The 22,198-nt window shown below is 44.1% G+C and overlaps 1 long non-coding RNA gene across 4 annotated transcripts; it reads left to right on the top strand.

The window, feature by feature from the left end:
* Positions 1-980: 980 nt before the first annotated feature.
* Positions 981-20,952, top strand: LOC121092846. 4 transcript variants are annotated; one of them, XR_005829398.1, is made up of 7 exons: positions 981-1,312; positions 1,417-1,534; positions 1,811-2,005; positions 4,191-12,796; positions 14,240-15,566; positions 15,659-19,801; positions 20,253-20,952. It is a non-coding gene; the product is annotated as an uncharacterized LOC121092846 (long non-coding RNA). The 4 variants fall into 4 exon arrangements; XR_005829400.1 differs by lacking the exon at positions 981-1,312 and having other exon boundaries at positions 1,329-1,534; positions 4,191-9,914; positions 12,725-12,796; positions 14,999-15,566; XR_005829399.1 differs by lacking the exon at positions 981-1,312 and having other exon boundaries at positions 1,328-1,534; positions 14,999-15,566.
* Positions 20,953-22,198: the final 1,246 nt, after the last annotated feature.

Raw genomic sequence — 22,198 nt, 5'->3', positions numbered from 1 at the left:
AGGATGTTCTTGCTGTAGAAACAGGGATGGCAATCCTCTGCAGTGCTTATAGAGATAGCTTTGCAGAGGAATGCCCTCTGTGCCTGGGGGAAGGTGCGTGAGCCTTCTGAAGCAAGTGCTGGGAGAAACAGACTTGTAAACATCTGACAGAATCATGCCTTTCTAATAAATATTGAAATACACCCTTCCCAGAATTTGGGAGTATTGGTTCTGGCACTGCTTCAAGCCTGTCTCTCATCAAGTGATTGATTTCTTTATTTCTGTTCTTTCCTGCCAGCCCCTGGGAACGTGATTGAGTTAAATCTGGAGAACCTTAAAAGCACAGTGAATTTATCAGGGAACAGAATGAGAGTACTTGGGCAGAGGCAGGGCAGCCTCTTAAGCTGTGCATTTGCCCAAGTCCTGCAGAACAAAGTAATCTCCAAAATCTAATTTCATCTGCTTATTTGAAAGAGGTTGGTCTGGGGAGGCTGGGGTATGAAAGGTGGGATTATTGACCCAGGGGGGATTGGGGGATTTATTCCAGGGTATCTCCATGCTATAAACCACCAGTGCTTTGTGGCTGGTTGTCATCTCCACTGGCATCAGTCAGTTCCTGCCACTGAACTTCAGAAACCCATTTTCTGTTTTTATAAAGAAGGTGGTGTAGAGTGAGTCTGCTGCTTCTGGCAGGGTATTTTCATATCCTTAAACTGGATTATACTGTACATAACTGTGTGTATTTCTTGCTCATTCTTTCCTCCTTAGATCACTGTGCCCAGGTGGACCAGCAGAAAGCTGCTGAATGCTGGGGCAGAAAAGGTGATGGTCTGATGCTGAGGATAAACAAAGCTCAGGATGTGTAGGTATCATAGCTACTCATCAATCGGCATTTACCGAGTAGTTTCTCTAATTCAGTCACAAAATTTAAAATTTAAATCGCTTTGGTAATAAGCATAATATCACAATAGAAGAAGTGAGGACAAGTGACAATAGGCAGTATTTCTTCCCTTGTGCCAAGAATATAAATGTAAAGGCAGGTGCTGCAGCAACAGCTGCGCAAGGAGGATGAGTTGCTGGTGGCAAAGCACAGAATTCCTCAGAAGCAGAAAAAAAATCACACACATCCAAAACACCACTGGGTAAAGCTGGAAAAGCATCTTTCCTTTCAGATCAGGACAATTTTACTAGCATTTTTCAAATAACTCGCGTGTTGGATTTTTGTTCATCCTTGTTTCTCTCAGAAAAGAACAAGCTGCCACCCAGCACTATCTGCACCGGTGCAGGGAGCATTATCTCGCTCTGCAGCCTGCACAGCATTTTCCTGGAGCAGGTAAATTGAAGAGGGTTAGTGATTCTCTGTTATTTAGATATTTAATGGTTTTGTTTCCTGTACACGTTCTTTGTCACAAAATTTAACCATCTTGGTAATTGCAGATGATGACTGTTAGCTGACATCAGTGTCCAGAGCTGTAACTGACTGCTGGGAAGTGCAAGAAATAACTAAATAATCAGTAGTTCTGCACAAAAACATTTCCTCACAGGCAACATGCAAGTAAGTTCTTAAGCTTGAAGCATTTGGAAAAACTGCACTAAAAGCAGTTAAAATGATGGTTATCTGCCAAAAAGTTACTAGCAAACTTTTTTCTTTGCTTGTTTATTTTACCAAAAGTTTTATGCTTTTAAAAACTGGGATTGTTTATATACCTAACAAGAATTGAAGAGGTGTTTTGGTTGATTTTTGTTATTGTTTTCGTTAAAAGTCTTTCAGTCAAGCAGAACTGTTATGAAGCAGAGGATGGGAGTTTTGATCAACCACTTTCTTCCCCAGGCAGATGGTGCCCCAGCTCAGAGCAGCCCCTGCCCATCCCAGGAGTGCTCCACCGTCCTGGACCTTCTCCAGAAGTGTAGAAACAAGTTCAGCCAGACATTACTGAGAAGCAATCCAGAAATATCCTGTGGACAGAAGGGGCAAAGGCAATGTTACTGTTTGGGTAGTTTGGGCTCGTTCCCATCTGCTGTCAAGGTAAACCATCTCCTAACCTTGCAGAAACTTGTGCATCTCCAGCAGAAACAGTGTTTAAAGGGAAGGAGTTACGTACAGTTTAGCAGAACCCTGTATGATGTGTAGAAGAAAAATAGCCTTCAGTTTTTTATGCAGTTTTAATTGATTGCTTCAGCTAATCTCTTTTATTTGTACCTACCTGATTACTGTTTTAGCCTGTGTTTTTTAAAGAAGGGTTGAGCATTGGGAAAGTTTTCTTACAAATATGGTTAAGGAAATACACAAAATGAAGATGACTAGCTAATGCTGCACTGCTCAGCTGATAGAGCAGAAGAGAGAATAAATGTTAAATGCAATTAAATATAAAACAAATTTTCAGTATACGGCATCCCAATACATCAAGAAGTTTTGCTTGCTTCTGGCCAGGAAAGCATCCTGTTCATAGTGCTTGGAAAAACTAATTACACTGCTCATGCTTATTTACACATTCACAGCTTGCTAGAAAGAGACTGATTTTTTACCATTCGCTTACCCAGTTCTTTGAAGGATTCCCGCTATTTTGGTATCGGCAATGCTGTACCTGTTGGGGGCTCTCATAACCATGCAAGAACACAACCCGAATGATCCGAGACCAAAATGTTTCTCTTTCCCAGACACACCCAATGACCACCTATATATTTATGAGAAAAAAAATGTATTAAGCGCAGAAATGCTCGAATCAAGGCCCTTCTTGTTCTCATCTTGCAAATGAGACGGTAGAAGAATGGATTTTTCAGTCTGGGGCACAGCTGCCAGTGGGTCGCAGCCCCACGGCCTGGGACAAGGCGAGGCTGGCACGCTGCCCCTGGGCGCCGAGCCCTGCCGCCCACACCGGGGGCTTCCATCTGCCGGCCGCCCACCTGCCGGCCCCGCAGCCCCTGGCTGAGCAGGCAGGGCAGGGCAGGCTGGGCACAGCTGGCAAACCTGGGGCGCCCGCAGGCTGGGCCCCTTCTGCAGCGCTGCGCAGAGAGCAGGGAGCCCACCGGCATCCCTTCCTGGGCGGGCAGCGTGGGATCCGTGCTCTGCCTGCAGGATTAAACAAGTCAAGTGAGTTGAGGACCTTCCCAAAAACCTCTCCCTAAATTAAAGGCAGAATCCTGAGCAAGGTGGAACACATTCACATACTTCCCGATGAACACTGCCCTGGAAAATGTCCAAGTAAGGATATGCAAATCAGAATTTAGCCCTCCAACATTCTAAAATAATTTAAGAAACCTTAAAAAATTAAATTGCTGTCAATCCTGGATGAAAGAAAAACTAACAGATGCAAGTTTCTCTTAATCAAGTTATTCTCCCAGGAAAATGCAGGAAAAGAGAGGAGTCTACAAGCAGAGCTATTCTTTCTTACTTCGATGTAAAACCAAACAAAGCATCTGGAATTAGTCTGAGTGACACTTACTATAAAGACCTCAGTTATCTCTTCCAAAAAATATTCTAAACTGTTTCAAAAAAAATCAAAAACCTTGCCAACTAAAGGAAATAGGTCAGAACATTCAAGGTTTAAAAAAAGTGTATCATATGCTGGGGAAGAAAGATGATACTGTGTCATCACACTAAGGTAGAGGCACGTTTTATCTGTAAGAATATGTCAGTGTTCCAATAAAAAACCCCACCTGTAAAGGTAGAGGGTGTATTCCCAAAGCATCTACAAATACTCAGACTGTACCTTGGTGCCTGCAGAGTAGCAATAAAAAGGTGGTTGTATATACAGTTGTCTAAACTTCAACAGCTTTTGAAAAGACATGTTAGGATTCAAATAGGAAGGGAAAGGACCATCATTATTAATGTAAAATGAATTGAAGAGAATAGCTTCAGAATAGCAAACGTGCCAGAGTGGGACATGAAATGGGAGGTGGGAAAAGGAAATTCAAACATCATTCCTTACAGAATTTAGAAGCAGAATGGGATGTGGGAATTTCCCCTTCAGTGGAAAAACTGATAGGAAGAGCCAGGAGGAAGGGAATTCTTGGATTATGGCACCAGAAGCACTTAAATTTTCCATTCTCAGGTAGCCCCTCTGTGTTTGATGGGTTCCCATGAGCATGTCCCTTTAGCTTTTGCATCACTGATGCTTTCATTTCTCTTCAGTGCTGTTTTCCAGGTGATCTGAAAGAAAACAGCAATGACAATTATATGTAGTTTACCTATTACATTTTTCCATGCTTAGCTCTCAGAGTACTTTGGAGGTCACACCATTTCTGCAAGGAGAACTGAAACGGAGGCTGAAAGACAGAGACCAGAGGCAGAACCCAGGCTGGGCTCGCGCCTGGTTTAGTTTCTGTTCTCTCTAAGGAGTGATTGGGAAATGCTCTTGTGGTAAGGCCATAAATAACTCAGTGCCAACACACCAGCTCTTGCCATCTCCTGTTCAAGTCAGTGCAACCACGAAGAGCCGTTCATCTCGTAAGTGCTGCTTTTAATACTTCACAGGGATGTCCTTTAGGCACCTGATTCCATTTCCTTTGCACGGTAAGTCCGGTTTGTCCTTTCTGAATGACGGGTGAGTGCAATCAATTGTCTGTCAGTCTCACCTTGGCAGTCACCTTGCTCATTAAACACGTGTATTTGTTGTGGTTACACGTGAGCTCCCAGATGTGAGTGCAGGTTGTTCAGACCCATGGGCTCAGTCTTCACACCAGCCGTGTGTGTCCTGGTCCAGCCTGCTGCTGTGGTCCAGTCTGCTGCTGGGCAAGAGCTGTGGGGCTGCTGGGCATCAGGAGACATGCTGGCCTGGTCAAAGCCATCTCGGCACACCTGCAGCATGCTTCTGGGCTACAGCATGCTATCCGTAGTGCAGGAAATAATTTTCTTTAACCTTTTAAGTGAAGAGGTCTGAGTTATTGCTATCTTAATATGGCAGCACTTGTTCCGACTGGTAGTCACCTGGCAGGTTGGCAAATGCATCCTGAGGATTCTTGTTAAGTGAATGATTTTGTAGTTTGTGTCTTTCCCTGTGCTTCACTCACCTGACCTTACCTTGACATACATGTAAAACCTGTGCTCCGGAGTCCCAGCCAAAACCAGAGCCCATCTTTCAAAATCTTCAGAAGTCTCTGTCACAGTTGTTTTTCATTTCTGTGTGCCTCTGTCCTTAACAGCCTGGGGTTGTGATTAATTCTGCGGTGCCAGGCTCTGGCCAGCTCAGAAGCAGACCGAGGTGAGCCGCCTTTCAGATGTCACCCCGACTCTGCCTCTGATGACTGGGGGCTTTATGCTACATGCCTTTTTACAAGCATACAATACTGAATTTCAGTTGCTGCTGGCTTTCTGTCCTAAAACCCATTTTCCTTTCTATCAGGGCAGGTTTGTGACAAAAACCTTTCTTTTGGGTTTGGCAGTCATGCTCTGGTGAGTTCAGCTCTGTGCTGGCTGCGCTGAGTTTCTGCTGTAAGGCTCAAAGAAGCCTTTCCAGTGAACACTGAATTTTCACAGCAGCATTAGGAATCAAAACTCCCACTCTAGTTTTGGATTTCTAGAACATTATTTATTATCTACTTCACATATCTAGGAAAAAACCATTGTTTACCAATTAGAAAAAGGATTCTCCAGAATACAGCAAAGCCAAGGAAGGGAATATCAGTGCTGAGGGAAGGCTTGGGATAGCACACGTCAAAGAGAAAGCTGGTTCTTGTGCATGTACCCAGTATTTATGTATTGTCTTCTGTATCCTGTTCATATTTACTGTGAAGTTCACAAAGCAGTGTGTAGATCTTATGCATGTCCTTTAATGTCAGCAAGAATTCTTAAAACCCAGGTGCAATCCAGGGAAGCTTGGATCAGCAGGCTCACCAGCAACTGTGCGAGCAGGGCTGAGCTCATGGATTTGCAGGCACATTTCTTGTTAGTGATTCAATGAACTGAAACCAACCACGGGGAAGGGGAGAGCTGCTGGCACAAGGCAAGAGAGATGGTCTCTTCCAGTGAAAAGCCATGCAAACCTTCAGCATAGCTTCATGACGACAAAACAGTGACCCTCCTCCCCTTTTTCCCTTGTTAAATTTAATGCAGCTTTTCATGTTTCACACCAGGATATTAAGAAACAAATTAGCCTAGAAACTTAAATTAGTTGTAATCCTAGCGAGGCCCCTGGGAAGGGATAACCAAGCAAACAAACATCTTAACATTTCCCCAGCCAGGCCAACTGGTGGGTCGGCTCTCTCCACAAAATTAATCAAATCAGTTGCCCAGAGAAAATTGCCCAAGATGACTTTCTCAGTGTTTACAGGAACTTCTGCCAGGTGTTAATGCTATTCATGTGATGTAGATGAGTGGAAAAATATAAATCATAGAAATAACATAAGGGTTTTAACCACCCTGATAAAGATCTTATGTGCCTTCTAGACAGAGCTCCAGCAGCCGTGTGGCAATTTCAGATGCTTGGTGCAGAGGCAGGACTTCGCTGTTTTGCTGCACAAATGATCTGTATGCTCTGGAGGGTTTCAGTCTCGCTCCAAAGTTCCTTATGCGAGACTATTTAAGATCATAAGCCAACCTAATGGGCTTTAGCATATTTTATGTATCTATTCTCATGTTCCAGACAGGGTGGAGCTAGACAAAATTACAGATTATCGTGTGCATTTTTTGGCCCTTTATAGCAGAAGATCATGCACATCCATCTTAGGGCCGTAATAAAACCATAATAAATAAAATACAATCCCCTCTGGGAACCCTTTCCCAGATGTGTCTCCAGTGCGCCAGACCCTGTGGGACAAGGGCACCTGTGACTACCTTGGTTGTGACAGTAGTGCTTATCTTTCAAGGCATGACACATTCAGAAGTGGAGAGGAGGGCTGTTGAGTGTAACATAGCTGATAAGGTTTACTTATGGAGTTTACTGTTTGTGAGTTTTGCTAGCAATTACTGGAGCAAGATAAAAGTGTTCCAGGAAAAGAAGAGCAGGAGAAAAAACAAAACCAGCCTCCAAATATTCAGAGGAGTATCTTAGTTTTAACAGATGCACACAGCATTGATCAAAACGCCACCTGCACTCCCTGGCTGGTACCCTGAATTATACAGTTTCCCTGAGCTTACACAATGCATAAAATATATTTAATGAAGTCGTCACTGGTCTGTGGATCTAGGAGGCTAAAGAAGTGGATATATAGCCATATATCCTATAGGATATATGTGCCCAATGCCTGTTCACAACAGATTATTTGAGAGCAAAAGAGGAAAAGGGACCCATTTCATAATAGTTGCTATCTTTAATTTTTACGTGTTAGGTGGAGTCCCAAAGTGTTCAGAATAAGTTCAGATGCTATCTGGAGTCTTTTGGGGACATGCAGGTCCTTGCAGTGTATTTAGTAAAGCCAGGCATGCTGAGTAAAGGCAGGAGGAGGCTGAGTAATGGCAGCAGCAATGCAGAGGTGACTGTGGAGGGGGATAACAGCCACCAAATACTGGCCAAGACTCTTTCCAAAACACTTGTTCGAAGTTAGCCTGGGCACACGCTCACTGGTTGACGTTCAGGTGCTGAACTGAGAAGCTGTGTGCCATATCACCTTTTGGGGTGCCTGCATCTTGGCATTGACTGCACGGGGACCAAAGGATGACTGCACTTTGCACTTAGCTGTCCTAGGCAGGATGAGGCCAGCCCATCTGTGCCACTCAGTGTCTGGTTGGGGTCCCTCCCACACTGGAGAGTTGAGATGGTGGGGAAAATGGAAATAAAGAATAGGCTTTTCCCCCAAATATTTTTATTTCAGTGTGCATCAAATCCTGTTTTTATAACTTATTAATGATAAATTGATCTCAGGAGATATTAACTCTGTATTTACAGAGCATTTAGACATGCTGGGGGCTGTTTTAGATGTACCAGCTGCTCAGTGCTGCTTTAAGTACACAGATGTTCTTATTAGCATAACATTCAGATTCGATGCCCTTCTTATCTGCATCCTGCAAATGCATAAAAACAACATCACCAGCAGCACAGGAGATCCATGGAGGAAAAGCCCTTTCTGCCCCCTGGGACCTCCCCCCAGGCTGAACTTACAGCAAAGGGCAGCTGGATCATCAGTCCTACTGCTCTGGATCCTCTCTCATGGGTAGGTTACCCCAGTGACAGCAGGTCTGATCCCAGCATGGAAGGGTGCATGCTGGAGGTGATGGAGAGGTTGGGCTTCTTGCAGAGGATATGGTGAAGCTGCAAGGCTCAAGGCTGAACAGCCTTTGGGTTACATGTAAACAACTGAAAATGGAGACAACCCTCTGCTTGGTTTTGTATCAGTTGTGTTTGCATGGTTATTGCTGCTGTGCTTTCCTTTGTGGTGGGTTGTTGTTTCTTTTTTTTGCAGCTCTGCTCTTGCCCTTGCTTTGTATTTTTGAGGCGTGAACTGTAATGGGAAGTAATGTTTAGTGGTCTTTGAACCAAAGGAACTGTGACTGCAGATAATGACAGCAAATTGGTGTCTGGCTCTGTGAATTGCATGTTGCAGAAATGTTTCTGAATCACAGTTCAGGACTGGAGTACTACAAAACTGGAAAGATCAAATCCAAACCCGAGGTGACTCTTTTCTGGCATGTTTTAATGTTGCAGGGAGGTATATCCATCTCTTCCATGACAAAGCAGCAGAAGTCTTGTTACAGCTTTTCTGAATTACCTTGGAATTCTCCCAGGCTTTCATAGTAATATTCAATGTTAAAAAAGTTAACTTAAGTTTTCTTTCCTTATTGGGTATTTTTATATGTACTTTCTGTTGCTAATCATAATGAAAATTGCAGCAATTATGACATATTTATAAAGCAAATGTTATCACAGGGGATATAAAGCCCTTTTACAAAAGAGCTGCTCTCTCCAGGTAGCAGAAGTGTGAGAAGCTCCTTATTTTCACTTTTCCATTTCAAGTCCTATCTTGTTTCCCAGAGGGAAAAAAAAATATTTTATTATTTCAGTCTACCCATGAACACGAGTGTTATGAAATTTCACCAGGAAATCTCCATTCATTTCAGCTCAGCCTCCTAAAACCATCACGCTTCCATGGCATGAAGCTGGACATCTGAACATTTTAGGCCAATATCCGATTTTTTATTTGACCTTCCACTATGCTTTATGGCTTTTAAACAGCTTTGGTCCCCAGCCATTTTCTCACTGAGATATTTAATGTATATGATTTTCCGCATATGTATTTTTGTTCTTCATTTTCCTTGCAGCAACTTTGAGCAATACCTCACAGCATTTGATGCCTGTATTTTAATACCTTGTGGTTTTAGATTGTATGCTTTCGATAACTGGAGGCTTTACTCAAGGGGTCAGGACCACATAAGGAACACAGAAAGGGAGGCTGTTTGGTGTCTCCTCACTCCCCCATAAGAAGTATCCAGCTCCCCAGTAGAAGTTAAAGTAATGACAACAACAGAACTGGAAATAACTTCAAAGTCAAACTGCTATCTTGTGAAAGATGAGGAAAATGTTACAAAGAAAATATCAAAGGCTCAAGAAGGATTTTCCTAGGCACTTTGTTACAGAAGTCTTTACTACCCCCTGCAGAGGCAATCAAGACTAATGGGAACATTAGTACAGCAGAGGACTACATATCAAAAGAGTCCCTGGAGCAAATAACACCAGTAACTAGAGCATCACTGGCACCATACTCCAAACCACCCCCCTCTGTCACAGAAATGAGTAAAATGGTCGTAAACAGCAGAGAGAAAATTTTTGCCTGGTGACTTCAAATAAGCACCCAGCAGAGCTGTTAAAAGTTGCTTGCTGAAGAGAAAAATATGATTCTTCCAGTTTTATGGGCCATGTTCAGATAGCTCTTACTCCTATACCATAAATCCAATTTTCACATAGATTAAACGGAAAGCCATCACAGGCTCTGCTGAATAATGCACGGGATTGTCAAGCTTCTGCTGCGTGATGTGCACCGAATCAATCCTCTTCCACGCTCAGGTATGGCTTTGCAGTGCAGTGGCTGCCAGCAATAGTGCAACGCTTGGCACCTTGGGTGCTTGGCTTTACAGCAACACTGGCTGCTCTGAGCATGAGAAATGTCACAAATGCCTTCACAGATGTGCATGTGGGGTCTGGGTTTGTGCACAAACTCTTGTTTGGATCATTTACGTAGATTTTAAAAATTAATTAAAAAAAAAAAAAAAAAGAAAAGGTTATGTTAGAGTTTAAGCTCAGAAGAGGTGGCTTGGGCAGTATCTGACTCCTCTGGAATAATGCTCGGAGGCAGCTGCAGCGGGGTCCAAGGGCACGTGAGGAGGGAAGTAGATAAAGCATCTCACATGTGGCATTTGTCGTCACTTTAGAGAGTGCGTCTTTGTGCACCGATGGCAGCAGCTTTCAAAATGCTTGAGTTCACCTGTGGTGGCAAAGCTGGAGATGCTTCCAGCAGCTGGTGGCTGTGCTTGTGGGGAGCTGTTGCTCTGCAAAAAAACGCTTTTTCCAGGTGTAGCATTAGGCACTGGTTCCTGTCTCAAAACTCACAGTGTCCTGATTGGTCTCTCAAGTACTTTGATGTTTACTGATACCACCACAAGTGTGAAAAACAGAGCTTGAATCTTACTGATTTGCAAGAACTTGGGAATATTATGAATATGAAGTATGCTGTGCAGGGGAAGGTGGTGTCACATAAAGTATGCTGTGTGCCATGATTAATGCTAAATGAAGATAAATGCCACTGACTGTTAGGCATTTCAAATAAACAACCCCAGTTAGCTGATGCAGCAAAAGGTACTCTGAGTTTGCTCCTCACTGTACTTAGATCAAAGGAAAAAATCCACTCTTTAAGTAAACACTGCACGATATACGTAAGATATTGTATCACATAGGGGCAGCGCCTCAGTCACCCAGCTATCAACATTTCTGTATTTTTCTCAATTTTGTTTTTGTCCTGAAGGTCTTACGGGTATTTGAGAAATGTGGTAGGCTCCCCATGCGTGCATCCTTTGACGGCCAATGTGAGTCACTTCTCTGAAGGCATGGTTCTACTAGCATTGCAGTCAGTGTAAATTTGATCCTCCCCTGGTTCAACAGCAATGGGGTTGGACTTGTCTGTTGTTCTGCATTCCTGGCATTATTTGCTTCTGGTTTGCACACTTGTGTTTCTGTTATGATGATAAGTTTGTGCCAATTTGTTCTTGCACTGATTGCTAATGCTCTGTCATGTTTTGCTGGGTGCGAGTACACTGGGGAGTATTTGCCTGTATACTTGTTTCATTGTTGAAAATGCTTTAAGAGAGGGCTTAAAAAAGGTCATCTCTATTTTTATTATTCACACCTATATGTTGAAATTAATCTTCTCATACTAATGTGAAGAACAAAACCCCAGGCACGTTAAAATCAGTGGGTTTGGGGGGGTTCCTGCGGCTTCATGTGAGCCAGGCTTTCACCCAGGATTGCCGTACCCTTGTTCTTAAGCCATTTCTACCAGTCAGTGTCTTTGAGGGAGCGATACCTGATTTAAACTTCTGAAAATGCAACCAGGCCGACTCAGGGCAAGCTACCTTCTGCTAGAAAGCTTTGCAGAGAGATCTGTTTAAACGCCTGCTGTTCTGTGCCCTCCAGTTCAGCGCTGAATACTAAACATGTTTTGTTAAAATGAGAGTGAGCTTGAATGCTTTGGTCCCGAATCTTATGTGAAAATGGGTAGCTAAAAATAAATGTATAGAGATTCCTGGAAGCAACACTGGGATGTGGGTGGGAGAGATGGGCAGGACGTTTCTGAGATGTCAACTCTTTTCTCACTGTGTTGGGCTGAAAAATATAAATTCTAAAAATTTTCCTGAAATGGTATTCAGCATTACACATTTGAGTTCCCAATCAGAGCATCACATTTAGATTTTATCACACTGTAATTTCTTCTGGGTTTGTCCTTGGAACTTCTTTAAACCAGAATTGAGCAACAATTTCTAAAATGTAAAGGCACTTCAAATCAGAATTTTTTTCCCCAAAAAATTAGAGATGTGAGAGGCTCGTCAAAGCTAACTCTTCATCACACTAGTCATCACTTACTGAGTTGATATTGCCTGATAATAATTTTTTTTCCTAAAAGTGAGTGGTGAATGGAGAGCGCATTAGCTATGACTCGGTGCCCTACATTTCCCATCACTTACCTAATCCCCAAGGAAGCACCTGCAGCATAAGGTGTAATTACAAAGGACTTGAATATCCGTGACTGAGATAAAGGCCAGGTCTACATGTGAACACTTGCCAGACACAAATGACTGTATTCATGGAGCAAGCACTTTGATGAGTTCCTCATGTCCTGGTGCGGGCCGCTCTGGACGTGCCTGTCTGTATGATTTTATGCAGGTAACAATGTCAGCTGGATGTTGACAACAGGAATCAAATTTGTGTGAGGACACTTGCAGAAGGCTGTGTTTTATCGCAGCAACGTAGACGAGGCACAGTGCTTCTGTAAATGTTTTATGCCATCTAGATTGCATTTCAGTATAGAAGCTAAAAAAATAAAAAGGTGCAGTAGTAAAAGCTGCTGTGGTCGTGCCACAGTTCTCCACCCCTGCTTCTGTGCCCTCTCGAGTTCTTCCCCTTCCCACCCAGTCCCAGAGCTGTCACCAGCCCATTTCTCTCCTGAGCGGATTTAACTCTGTTTCTGTCTGTCATCTCTGTCTCACTATTAGGACCTCAGCTGCTTTCCTGCTAATTGCATCACCTTACATGACATAGGTATTTTCATAACTCCAGTAAAAGCTGCTCATTATTTTACATGGTGATTTCCAATCTGTTGTCAGATTAGTTCCTGGCAACCTGAGTGCAAGCCACTGAAGGCTGGATAGCTTCATACAACTTTAATGAAGCACAAGGTAAGTGGAAATACAATGCAGAGAGGAGGTCAGCAAAACCACTTAATTAATTAAATAAGATAGAATAACTTTAATTTCGATAAGGGAGTATTATCTTTCTGGAAATGCACCTAAATGACAATTCAACTGAGAAGTGACACGTGAGCTTGCATTTAGGTGCATCTCCAGGAAAGATAAAAGTCTCATCTAGCATGTGACAGGAGACATTTCGTTTAAAATGAGACAGACAGTCCACGCGCTTTGGATGACACTTGGATGTGTGAATTACAGATAACGTCAGGGCACTTATAAGTGAGCACTGTAGCCTTCTATTTCAGAATGACAGAGAAAGCATCACTGAAGTGTTGAGAATAATTAATTTTTGTAGTTCCCCACAAAACCTTTAATCTATTGCCACAAAATACACTACAAAATTGTAAGCTTGCTTTTTTTTTTTTCTTTTTTTTTTTGTTTTTTTTTTTGTTTTTTTTTTTGTTTTTTTTTTTTGTTTTTTTTTTTTCTGGTTGAGAGGCTGGGGTGCAGCAGTGGGCAAGCTGCACCAACCCACCACATCACACTGCTGCTTGGTGTGAACGTTGCCCTTGTGGAAGTGCTCTGCTCCACGTGGACTCTGCAATGTATCTCGTTCCAGGGTGTCCAAGCCCTCCCTCCCAGGCGCTGTCCCAAAGGCAGGGACAGACCCAGCTGCCACCTCTGTGCCAGCCCTCCCTGCCTCTGCGTTCGGCTGCTTTGCTGAAGGGGTTAATTTGTTTAAAAACACTTGTTCTCACAAGTTATCAGCTGACTCCTGCCAGCTGAGTGGAAAAGTGATTCAATTTTCCAGTTTAAGCATGGCAGATGTGTGCGTGGGAGGGCTGTGAGGGAAAAGGGGTGTGTGCGTGTGTGTGTGTGTGTGTTGTTTTTAAGGTGACCAAAATCTGGTCCACCAGATTTAATCTAACCTACTTTCAGCCCTCTGAAGCGCTGAAGGCTGACACAGCACTGCTCACGTGGCAGGGACGTGCAGCAGGGTGACAGAGGTGGGTGGCCAGGGGGTCCCACAGCCGGTGGTCTGTGACAGGGCAGAGACGCAGCCACCCGCATTGGGGTGGAATAAGCACAAAGGGCAGAGGAGCAGGGGCCGGGGGGAAGCTGCTTTTGGCTGCTCAAACCCTGCTCGGTCTTGCTGCAGAATTGGTGGCAGCAGGAACAGGCTCATGTTCTGCATCTTGCAAAAATGCTCTCTGCAACCTGTTCATCCCATTGCAATCCCCTCTCGCCCCTGATGTGCAGCGTGCCTCGGCCAGGTGGCAGCAGATTTGCTGGTTATTTGCTTGATTCAGAGCGTGTCTTGCTTCAGCATTCAGTCATGAAGGTCAGAGCTCAGGTTTGAACTTGGCCTAAAAGGTGAGAACCTGTAACAAAACACCGAGTGTCAGTAAGGTTTTTCACTGCTCCCTGTAGGTACAGTCAAGACTTGAATGGTGCCAGCAGGACCGTTGAGCAGGAGTTGGAGGAGAGCTAGATTTTATATTTTGTTCTTTTCTTTCTGTTCTCCTTCAACAAGAACAACCAGTTCTAAATACCTGGGATGTAGGCTCCAGTAATTGAAAGGATAATTTGGCATAGGAAATATCCAAAGATAATATCTCATGTTAATCAAAAACCTGTGATAAAAGAACAGTACAGTCTGTTACTCATAATTAGTCCTATCTTGAACTATGGAGGCTAACGATACCCAAAACAGCAATTTTAGCTGTGGAACAGTGAGACATCACAACACACAGCACAGCAGGAGGCAGAACTGCTCGCCAACTGCCAGCCCTGTCCCTGCTGCTGCACCCCCACATGTGCATCTACCTTTCCCGACTCGCACCAGCCCCCCCCCCCCGCCCCTACACCGCCTGCTTTTCACACAGCGTGCCGTGCCCTTGTCCAAGGCAGAGGCAGGCACTGTCCTGCACAGCAGGGTGCGACGGCAATGCCGCCTCTGGGGAGGGCAGGCAGCGGGATGCCAAGGAAAGGCAGGTCAAGGTGTTTCTCTTCAAGGCTTGTAACACGCACCCAGGAATCTAAATTTCTGTGTTACTTTTAACAGCTTATTAGCAGAAAGAAAAAACCAACGATCAAGGATCTCACAGCGGAAGAAATGTGACATTCTTCGAATTACTCTGTGTGGAACAGAGTCTTCCCATCATTTTCCTTGACACTTGTAAGTTTCAGCCTCTGCTCTTGAGTTATCCGATGAGGAAACAAGAAGCAGCATTTATGTGGTGACCGAAAAAGACATTGAAAGAGACATTTCTCTACAACATACAAATGAGAATTCATTGCAAACATAATGCAACAACAAAGAATGCAAATGTTCAGATATGGGTAAGTGGCAAATATATTCAGCAAAGAGAAAGACTGTATATTTAGTGGAAAATGACAGAGTAAGGTGTCTCCGTACACTTCAGATGAGAACCACATTAATTCATTTCATATTGAATTTCATTTCATATATCAATGCATAACTGGTTTGTCACTATATTTTGATAACAGAGTGCTACATCACACAGCAATGGTTGAATTCCCTGCTCCATACTCATGGCGAATATGAGCATACAGCAGTGCAGCAGTGGCAAGAGAGGGTCATCTGGCTTGGAAATGCTGGGAAAGATGCAGAGCACTGGCTTGCATCCACAGTTCAAAGTACAGCCTGAGGTCACTGATCTGGAGGTCTGCAGCCTGCTCCACCTCACTGGAGATGTCCCAGAGCAGGACACAGAGCCTTTCCCGCTCCCACATGGTAAGTGCTCAGCTGCCTTAGATCACAAGGAGCGCAAAAAGGGGAGGTGGTGTTAAGGTTTACTTTCTTTATATCTGTAAAACATTTTAAAGTCTCCTAGGTTGCTGTGCAATCACGCACTGCGAGCACATGGTACCAGCCATGGTACCAGACCAGGAGTGAGCTGCACCCTCATGTGCCAGTATTTGCTTTGCCAATCTCCTGAGCCAGACCATGATGCTCTGCACCGGGGAGGCTTTGGTAGGTCTCTTTGACATGTCTCAGCGATGCAAGGGTTGGAAAGGTGATGTGGTTTTGGTTTTTTCCTTTAAATCAGTACAGGAACTGCTACTGTACTGTTGCTATGCCAAAAACTGTCACTCAGTGGTTTGAGGAGCTTGGTTTTTCTCTACTCCTTTTAACCTTCTCTGTTTTGCAAATTAAAAGAAGTTTTCCTATTTGATTCAACTTCTACTTCAAATAAGGAACATTTCTGCTGGGGAAAAGCTCTTCAAACTGCTCAGAAATTGAGCAGCAAATCAATGGCAACTTCAGAACAAGTTAGCAATGCTGAGAAACTGAAATGAAGTCATGGATTGATGGGAAGGTTTTCAGAACGACACACAAGTTGAAACCACACTGTTGAGGTTCAGATGTATGGATATTAGCCTCCGAGAAGCTGATTCTTCCCTAACTGGCTTAGAGAATTGACAAACTCTATGAGAAGGCAGCTATATGTTGTTCCCGAGACCACCCAATTCAGTACCTATGTAAGCACATTCCAGATTTTCAAGCACCAGATAAAGCCCTACTGATGGCTTGCCTCCAAGCCCGATATGAAACATTTGCTTACCTGCCTGGTTTCAGACAGGAGTAAAACCCTCCTTTTGCTTATTCATGAGTAATATATTTATGTGGAAGCAGAACATGTGGCAACCAGCTTTTTAGGTGCTCTGAGAGCCAGCTTCCAGCCCCAAGAAAAACAAATCTTTGGGGCTGAAGATATACAAAGAGATACACTGCTGGTAATCAGGAGTAAGTGAAGCATTAAGAAGGAACCAGCTGTCCAGCAAACAGAACTGCACCGTCCATGTCCATGAAGAGTGAGGGTGCACTCGCAGCAGCAGTAGCTTTTCTGTTCCTTCCTTTCTTTTTTTTGGTTCTACCTTGCAGCACTTGAAGCCAAATGAGAGGGGAGAAATGACAAAGGGATTTGAGTCTCAGTACTTATGGCTGTAGTATTACATGTAGATTTCCCAGCGGAGAAAGCACTGCAATGTATCTTCTGTACTTTTAGGGTAAAAGGACCATTGAGCAAAGATTAACCATTCTGGAGCACTAACACTGCATGAAAAGGCATCATTATATTTGGCAAGTGCTGCTTTCTGACGACAGCAGCCTGTTATTTGACTATAGTCATTTATTTTTGTTAAATGAGGGGTACATTTCCATGCAATACATTTTTAAAGTGTTAACCTGAGGACTGGGATATATTTCAGGGGACACAGGGGCTATTACCTGTTTTGCCTGTCTCTTTAATATGTACTGCTCATCACTCCATCCTTTTTCATGCTGAAGCTTCTTCGGAGTGGCTGACACCCTGTATTTGCAGGTCAGGCAGCAACAGAAAAACGGTTTCCTTAAGTACCTCACTTAGGAGCAGGATATGGAAATGATCCAATTAATCATCTACGATTTCTCTTATTTCTCTTAAGCACAATAGAATGAGATCACAGTGCTCATGCAAAGGAAAATCTTTTGATGACGGTGCTTAATTTTGTTGAACAGTTTCAGTGCTATCATAACCTGTCTCTCCTGTACCTGGTGGTTCATTATCAGGCTTCGCTTCTTCTCCCTAGTCCCATCATTCGATTAATCCTGCTTCCTTACACTGGCCCTGAAATGTCATCTTCTGCACTGGCTCAATATGTCTGGTTTGTGATTAATCTGCCTCACGCCTGAGCTCTGAGTCCATTCAAAAAGCCTCAGCAGCCTGGGACTTCCTACGAGGTTTTCCATTTCCTTTCCTTATTTACTGTAGAAAACTGCTGATGGAAGAAAAATGTAAGTACCCCTTTTGCTCATGGAAAACACATCAGAAACTGAATAGAGCTTCAAGGAGTAGCTGAAGTCCATCTGGCTGAAACAGGAAGGCAGAAATAGAAAGGGGAAGATGAGAGTGAGAACCTCTGAATTTTGATCCCAAGATACCCCCGTAATAGGCTGAAGTACTGAAATACCAAACCCTCTGCATCCTTATCCACCCTGGTGTGTGTGGGCCCTTGCTGAAAGAGAGGGAGGGGGAAAGGGCAGAGAGGATAAGCAGGGGTTATATAAAATTTTAACTCATGTCAGGTTACCACCCAGAAACCTGTATCTTCTCTCCTCCCTCCCTGAGCTGGGTTATTCCGAGTTGCTCGTGCTGGTGCTGCATTGCAAAGCTCCAGCATCTTCACGATGAGATACGGTCCAGCACGTATGGATCTCTTCTGGAGTCAGGAGATGCTGGAGCAAGTTTCCATTCTGCTCAGCCTGCCTCTGTGACCTTGGCAAGCCTCCTCGTGTGACTGTTGTTCATCTGCAAGAGGGCAGCACCACCTCGCTGCCTCCTGCTCTGGGCGCAAAAGCACTCAGGGGGTGCAGGTGCTCACATGCAGCACAGTGCAATGATATTATATAAAAGTTTTCTGCACTGAAATACTTGGAAGTGACTTAAAAAGCAAACAATATTTTTATGGTTGGATGTGTATCACTGTGTCACAGAAGTATGTCATGACGTAAGTAACAGTTATAAAAGCAGCACTTTGAGCCTATTTGACAGTAAATGTTTTGTGGCTATTCTGTGTTTCTCCCCCTTGTGCTTTAAACACCTGAGCTTTGTCATTGTTATTTATGAGCATCTGAGCTCTGGCAGGGTGCGCAGAAGTGTGCCAGGTGAGAGGGAGCAGCCCGTGCCTCCCCGGGCAGCGCGGGACGCTGCTGCGTCGGAGCTCGGGCAGTCCCAGCTGCTTTCCCATTCCACGGCAGAATTCAACCTGGACACCCTGTGTGAAGGAAGGCGTCAGGATCAGGTGAAATACAGTAGCTCGCTTTCAAGCATTGTAAATTTTCAGGTGGGCAGAACTGCGTGGATTGCCCTTTACCCAAAAATGTCACTTGTCTATTACAGAAGAGTAGCATTTGTAAAAAGCTTTGACCTGGGTAGCCTCCACACGCAGCCTCTGACCAGTAACAAAGCAGTGTCTCACGGGGTACGGAGGCAGCAATAAATTGTATGTTGGCACTGAACAATATTTAATATCTGCTGCATTCTCCTCTATATAGGAGGGTATTTACCACAAGGGAATATGCTGGCAATTGTGAATAATTCAAGTAGCCAAAGGCACTTTTAGATACAGGCTTATGTACTCCAGACTCGCAGCCCTTTGTGAGATCCCCTTCTTCAGTTCTGGTACCCACCGAAGCCGCCTTCTCTTTCTGAGGATATAGTGCACATCTACTAAATTATGAAGCTGTACCTTCTTCAGCTTGTGATTAGATTCACTTTTACCCCAGAATGCCATTTAAAAAAGAAGCCTATGTGATCCTGGAGAGAAGCATGAAAGTACACATAGGAGACTTGTCACGAGCTGCTCCCTTCCTGTGTCACCACACACACGGGGCATGACTGCTCCTGCTAGTTGAAAGTAATTGAAACAGGTGCCATATTAATAAGTCCTCACTAAAACACCATTTGATCTGCTCATGAGAAATGCTTCACATGGAGCACTTTCTGTGACCTGGCTCTCAAGTGCCTTCCAGTCTCCCTTGCTTCTTGAGCACATTATGCACATTGCCAGTGGAACTTCATATTATTCCTAGCTTGCTTTTTGTACCTCAAAGTGTCTAAAAAGAGACGTCAATATCCCTTTTCTCCCTAGATATGCCCAGGGAGTGCTGCTTTCTAATAAGGAGCCCCTGCTCAAGCAAGCTGAAAAACCCCACCAACCAGCAGGTCTACAGACAGGCAGGCAGCTGGGAGGATGCCCTGCCTCCAGCGCACTTGCTGCCATGCCTGTGGGCTTTGGCGCTCCCGTGAAGAAGGAAACGGCATTGCTCCCCTGTATTTCTGTGTTCTTGAGTTCTTCATGAGTGACATCAGCAGGGAGCATTTCTGGCTGAAAATGCCTGGGTACAAACCCCTCCACCAGAGTCTCAGCCTTTGCACAGCCAGCGGCTTCCCACTCCATCTTGATATTCTGCTGGTGTAGCAGTCTGTAAGTACTCAATAGTTCTTCTCATATCATTACTAGGCTATTAGCTGCCTGTGAACTGTGTAATTGAGACAGGGCAGATTATGCGTACACACGAGAGGTTGCCTTGTGTCCTCGCCTTCCCCCAGGCCCGTTGGCATGTGTCCCGCCGGTATGTGTCCCCTGGCAGTGGCTGCCTCATCCCACAACACCGCTTGTTCTTTGGAACTGGTGTCACGTGGTTGAATGGGTATAAAGACAGGAGAATAATGAAATCTGAATATTATAATGACTTTTCACATGAATTTGTACCAAATTTTGTGAGGAATGATGGATAACTTCACGAATAGGTTGCAATAAACCAGATGCTTATTTAATAGGAAACAGAAGAGCCAGGTAAGCCTTAATTACAAAACTCTTTTTTCACTGAAATATCAATGACCCAAGTATTTCTATTGCTTTTTTCCGTTGGCAGACTCATAAGCCAGAAGAAACCACTGTGAAGTCTCAACTTACTTCTCAATAGCACAGCGACAAAATACTTCCCAGCCAAATCCCGTCTATCAAATGATGTGCTGCAGAACTACAGGGTCTGCTCAGAGGTGGTCTTCCATCCTGCAGCACCAGGGGACGCTATGGAATGTAAACACATGGGGGTTTTTTATTAAAAGTTTCAGTAAAAGAAATAGAATAAGAATGTGAAGCCCGGGCACAGATGGACAGGAATATTAAGAAGCGTCCATTGGTCCTGGATATATTTTGAGCACTTTTCCAATTTATTGTTTTGTGAAAGTAGGATGCAAGTGTCTAAACACAGGTGGGGCTGTAGTTTACCACATGCAATGATGCCTTCTGGTCAGCCATGTACCAGAAAATAGAGGAAAAATAACAGTGCTTGCCAAGCAGTGGTTTCCAAATGATTGCTTGGGCATTTAAATAATTAGGTCTAGGAATTACAGCAGGGAATGACATGCCAAGGTGCCTAGGAAGAGCTGGTCAAAACATTTGTTAGGAAAACAGGAAAAATCTATTGCAGTATTTTTTTTTTTTTTCCTCTGGGATACGTTTAACACTTTTCTTTGAAGTGTTAGCAATAAAATAAAGAATTCCCATGGAATGTTTCACCAGATGATTAGCTGGGCAATAAACGTTTATTTGTTTTGGTGACTTCCTCAGCTTCTGGTCCCTTGTTCCATGCCTGTTACTTAATGGTGACTCAGTAAAAGCCTCCGGGAGCCTTCTCCAGGCGTCATGCTGCAGCACCTCCACGTGAGCCCCTGCCCGCAGCAGCAGTCCTTTCTCGGGGGTCCTCTCGTCTTCAGGGCATCTTTGTTGTGCTGACCAGTGCCACAATCCCCCACCACCCATGAAGAGGGAGGCTTCCCACAGCAGTCTTCTGCTTAATGACCTCACTCAAACCAGTAGAAAGGAGAAACTGGTGCTGATAGTGAGATCTCACTGGCTGTACTTCCCAGGAAAGGTACCATTTTGACAGAGGGAAACTTCTTCACGGAAATGCTCAGAGAAGCAAATGCGAGCAAATAAAGGCATAAATTTAGCTAAACTGGCACTAAAACTTATTTTGAGTCTCCTAAATGAAGGTAAATTGAACCAAGGTCTCCTTGATTCTGAAACCCTTTAGAGATTTAATGATTCAGGTCATTGTTTTGCCTGTTTGATAATGCATTAATTCATTGTGAATTTAAGCTCCACAGACTTCAGGTATTTTTTTGGGGGTGTGACATTTTGTTTTAGTTCTTTGTATGTAGGGAATCATCACATGGATGTAGGGAAGTAGAGAGCCGAGGGAAATCAACCTGCTAGAGGATTTGCAGCAGACCTGCAGTCAAAAGGCTTTTCAAATCCATATTGACTCAACATGTTTTTGTTGCTGTGAACTATGGAGAATACTGGCGGGGTTTGCCAGCTGGAGGGATTTCATATATGCTGTGGATGGGTGAGGTGGGTCACGTCCATCCCACCCACAGACCATGGCACTGGGGAGGTGAGACCCACACTGATGATGACTGGGGGGCCTGGCACAGCACAGGGAGGGTCGGTGCCATGTCCTGCCACGCTGCACCTGCACAGCTTGCTCAGCTGTAGCACGGCTGAACCTGCCACCAGGAAGGGAGATGCTGCTGCCAAGTTACCCCTGCTTAGCAACAGGGCTAAGGCAAAGGCTTACACTATTAAACAGCTCACTTCATTATGCTCAAACCACTGTTCTCTGTCCACTTTCTGGTTGTTTGGTTTTTTGTGGTTTGGGTTTTTGTTTTTTTGTTGTTTTTTTTTAATCTTGCGGAGCTATTTGCTTATAGTGGACCATTGTGCTTAAGGGAGCACAGATATTGCCTGCACACAGTTTCCTCTTCTAGGCTTTTGCCTTGTTCTTGTCTGCCTGGTACCGCACACTGTTAC

Source organism: Falco naumanni, chromosome 8 (assembly GCF_017639655.2).
Source record: "Falco naumanni isolate bFalNau1 chromosome 8, bFalNau1.pat, whole genome shotgun sequence".
NCBI lineage: Eukaryota > Metazoa > Chordata > Aves > Falconiformes > Falconidae > Falco > Falco naumanni.
Note: the sequence above shows the minus strand (reverse complement) of the source record. Positions and strands in the feature narration are given on the sequence as shown.